Source organism: Podarcis muralis, chromosome 18 (genome assembly GCF_964188315.1).
Source record: "Podarcis muralis chromosome 18, rPodMur119.hap1.1, whole genome shotgun sequence".
NCBI classification, from domain to species: Eukaryota; Metazoa; Chordata; class Lepidosauria; order Squamata; family Lacertidae; genus Podarcis; species Podarcis muralis.
Genome location: NC_135672.1, coordinates 10,923,373 through 10,927,869, shown reverse-complemented (window position 1 = coordinate 10,927,869; position 4,497 = coordinate 10,923,373). Strand labels below are relative to the sequence as shown.

The following is a 4,497-nucleotide window of genomic DNA, read 5'->3' as shown; positions in this document are numbered from 1 at the left end:
AGCTTGGCGGATGGTGGAGATGAAACAGTGATAAATAATCATTATCCTTAGACAGCCATCTCTCTCTTTCTCTCTCAGTCTCTCTCTCTTTCTTTCTTTCTCTCTTTCTCTCTCCCTCCCTCCCACCCCCCTCCTCTTCCCTCCAGCTCAGAGAAACTGGATGCAAATCCAGCCGTCCCACCAGCCCCCTCCCGAAATCTCAGGAACATAACAGGGACACCAGAAGGACATGAGACAGAGTCAATGTATTCCGTTTTCCAGGGGAAAAAGAGATATGAAACGAAAACCAAGCAAGGCTCTCTGTTTGAAAGGAGGCGTCGGCAGTCAGGAGACATCAAGCAAGCCTGGAATTGTCTCAGATATGAGGGGAAAATAATATTCTAATAGAGATACTTTCTGAGAATCTTGGTTGGGTTATTTTCTGTGCCTTGTTTTTAATGTGGGGGACTTTGGTTCGCCTTTTCCTTTCGGATAAGATCTTCTGCCCTCCACCCTCGCCAGCCCAGTCATCATCTCCACAAAGATGCATTTATTTCTCTGCAAGCATGGAGCTTTCTAAGCGCCATCAATAAGACCCTGTGTCCTTCTCAAAGTTTTTGTTGTTGTTGTTGTTTAGTCGTTTAGTCGTGTCCGACTCTTCGTGACCCCCTGGACCAGAGCATGCCAGGCACCTCTGTCCTCCACTACCTCCCGCAGTTTGGTCAAACCTTCTCAAAGTAGAACCCCCATTAAAATTACCAGGACTACGTAGTCACATCCATTGCAGTTGTACCTCGGAAGTCGAAAGTTCCAAAACCAAAGCGTTCCAAAACCAAGGTGCGCTTTGCCATAGAAAGTGATGCAAAACGGATTCATCATTAGGGAAGCTTTTGATGTATCACAGTATTTTAATATTCTTTTGGAAGCCGCCCAGAGTGGCTGGGGAAACCCAGCCAGATGGGCGGGGTATAAATAACAAATTATTATTTTTTATTATTATTATTATTATTATTATTATTATTATTATTATTATTATTATCTGTTCCAGACTTTTAAAAACAACCTCTAAAACAGCAATTTAACCTGAATTTTGCTCTCTAACAAGACCATTGGTGTATAAAATGAAAGCAATGATCAATGTGCTGTACTATAAAATAAGTAAGACAGTATGTAGATGATAAAAATTTAAATTAAATATTTTTCTTACCTGCACTGATGACAGTCATTGTTTGGATGGGGGACTTTTATCCATTTCCGCAGTCACACAATCAGTCAAATCAGTAGCTGAACTGAGTTCCACACAGTCACAAAATCAAATGAACCAAAAAAGCCTCAAAAACAAAAACGCAGAATAAATAGCAAAAACAAAAGTGCCAAACTTAATCCGTTCCGGAAGTCCGTTTGACTTCTGAAATGTTCAAAAACCAAGGCACAGCTTCTGATTGGTGCAGGCGCCCCGGAAACAATAGCCAACAGCCACATCGGACGTTCAGCTTCCGAAAAACGTTCACAAACCAGAACACTCACTTCTGGGTTTGCGGCGTTCGGAAGCCAAGCCGTTCAGGAACCAAGCTACCACTGTATAATTTTTATATCTATAAATAAACAATGAAAACAAAACCGAGGGATTTCCAATGCATTTTATTTAGGACATATTGAATTTCCAATCCCCCTAAAAATGGGGAAAGCTTTAAAATTGCGGCTAAATCTATTAGGACGGGGATGCCGGCTTCATTTGCTGGGCTGGCTGGACCAACGTGGGCAGGTAGGTGACGTTGCGGGACGGCGCAAGGTGGAAGGCAATGTCCTCGGCTGCCTCGAGCTTGCGCAGTTCGATGAGTCCATCGCCCGCCGAAGCCAGCGAGCTGGCGATGAGCTGAGCGGCCTTTGCGTCGCCTTCGGCGGAGAGGACCGCCGCAGCTTTCAGCTGCTCGGCCTTCTCCACCATGAACCTGGCCTTCTCTGCTTCCTGCTGCGCCACTTGCTTCATTTCGACGGCCTCCACAAACTCCTTCCCAAACGTCAGATGCGTCAAGGAAACGTCGTCCAGGACAAGACCAAAGGGGGCTGCCCTTTCTGCCAGCTCTTCGCTGACCTGCCGGGAGACCACCTCCCTCTGGGTGATAAGCTCGCCGGCGTCAAAACGAGCCACCACCGACTTCAGGGTCTCGGTCGTGATGGAAGGCAGCACCCTCTCGTCGTAGTCCTCGCCCACCGTGGTGTAGATCCAGGGAAGCTGCGCCGCCACCGGCCTGAACAAGATCCTGAGGGTGATGTCCACATTCTGTAGATCTTTGCTGCCGGTGACGACCGGGATGTTGCGCGGGCGAGAGCGGCAGTCGAAGATGACCGGTTTCTGCACCCAGGGGACGAGGAAGTGGCTCCCTTCTCCCACCACAACGTCCTGGACGCCCCGGAACCGGTCAAAGATGACGGCTTTGTGGCCCGCATCCACGGTGTAAACGACAGAGTTGACTATGCCACCGGCAACCGCCAGACCCAGGCCTAGTCTGCTCATGGTCTCAAAGATCTTGGTGGCCATTGCGCTCTTCACGGCTCCCGGCGACCTGAACTCCACGTGAGCGCTCAGCCAAGTCCCCCGGTCCTTCTGTGTTCACCTAAAATCTTTGCCCTCTCGCCTACGGGCTGCGATGCCCGATGGAATCGGAAGCCCTTCCGATCGCAGTGGCAAAGGGGCGAAGGAAAGTGGTGCACGCCCAAAGCCATGTGCCCCAAATCTCGAACCCCCATGTCTCTTTTGGGGGCTCTCAGGGGTTGACAGCCTTGTGACACCACTGGGGGCTGCCTTGTGATGTCACCACCCCACGACATGGCCTAGCCCTGCTTTGTGATGCCGCAACTGGAAAAAGGACAGGAAATGGCACTGATTGGAAGTGGGGCAGCGCGGCCAACCCCAAACGTTTGGAGGCACAGACAGTAGTGGAAGAGGGAATGGCGTGTGACCGCTCTGACAGCATCGAGAGCACTAACCATCATGGATGTGCAATAATTTTAAAAAGGATATCTGGGAGGGATCGTATGTTCTTCCACAAGTGTCAGAGGTGGTCTGCTTTTAAACCACCGAGCCACTTGGGCTTGGCGATTGGAAGGTTGGCAGTTCGAATCCCCACGATGAGCTCCCGTTGCTCTGTCCCAGCTCCTGCCAACCTAGCAGTTCAAAAGCACACCAGTGCAAGTAGATAAATAGGCACCACTGCGACGGGAAGGTAAACAGTGTGTTCTGTGTGTTCTAGTTTCCGCCACAGTGTCCCGTTGCACCAGAAGCGGTTTAGTCATGTTGGCCACATGACCCAGAAAGCTCTCTGTGGACAAACGCTGGCCCCTCGGCCTGAATGCGAGATGAGCGCCACAACCCCATAGTTGCCTTTGACTGGACTTAACCGTCCAGGGGTTCTTTCCCTTTTTACCTTTTACATCTGAGTAACAGTTGTTGTTGTTCTTTTGAATTCTGGTGCTGGAGGAGACTCTTGAGAGTCCCATGGACTGCAAGAAGATCAAACGCATCCATTCTTAAGGAAATCAGCCCTGAGAGCTCACTAGAAGGACAGATCCTGAAGCTGAGGCTCCAGTACTTTGGCCACCTCATGAGAAGAGAAGACTCCCTGGAGAAGACACTGATGCTGGGAAAGATGGAGGGCACAAGGAGAAGGGGACGACAGAGGACGAGATGGTTGGATAGTGTTTTCGAGGTTACAAGCATGAGTTTGACCAAACTGCGGGAGGCAGTGGAGGACAGAGGTGCCTGGCGTGCTCTGGTCTATGGGGTCACGAAGAGTCGGACACGACTAAACGGCTAAACAACAACAACAACAACAACAACAACAGTTGTTGGGGTCACACATGGGCAGTGTGGCTCAGGTTCTGCTTAAGGCATCTGGTTGGCTGTTTTGCTGGTCCTGAGGGTTAACCATGAGGTGAGGTTGGAGTCCAAGGATGCTGTAGGGAGACAGTCCATCAAAGCTGAAGCTGGGTCCAAGGCAGGGAGTCAGGTGAGGTCAGGAGCTCCGACACTTCCTGACAGTAAGAGCTGTTTGACAGTGGAATTTGCTGCCAAGGAGTGTGGTGGAGTCTCCTTCTTTGGAGGTCTTTAAGCAGAGGCTTGACAACCATATGTCAGGAGTGCTCTGATGGTGTTTCCTGCTTGGCAGGGGGTTGGACTCGATGGCCCTTGTGGTCTATTCCAACTCTATGATTCTATGACACAGAAGCAGGACAGGGTGCCGGCGGGAACAGGCTACCAACAACATTGCTCCCGCAACTTGGGACTGGGGCTGGCTGGCTTTTATCTGCCCCGAGGCATAGCGTGGCCCCGATCCTCTGGTGACTCGCCTCTCCTGGCCTGGAGGCGAGCACTCCTCCTGCAGGAACTTAGTTCCCTCCGCCTCTCTGCCCTGAGCCTCTGCAGCTCAGGAGAGGCTGGAGGGTTCCCGGACCCAGAGGCAACCTCAGCTTCCCCTGACGGGGCTGAGAGTGGAGCACCTGCAGGCAACGGGTCCT

At 50.9% G+C, this 4,497-nt stretch overlaps 1 pseudogene; it reads right to left on the bottom strand.

Annotated features, from left to right (window-relative positions):
- Positions 1-1,690: 1,690 nt before the first annotated feature.
- Positions 1,691-2,521, bottom strand: LOC114588572 (prohibitin 1 pseudogene; annotated as a pseudogene).
- Positions 2,522-4,497: the final 1,976 nt, after the last annotated feature.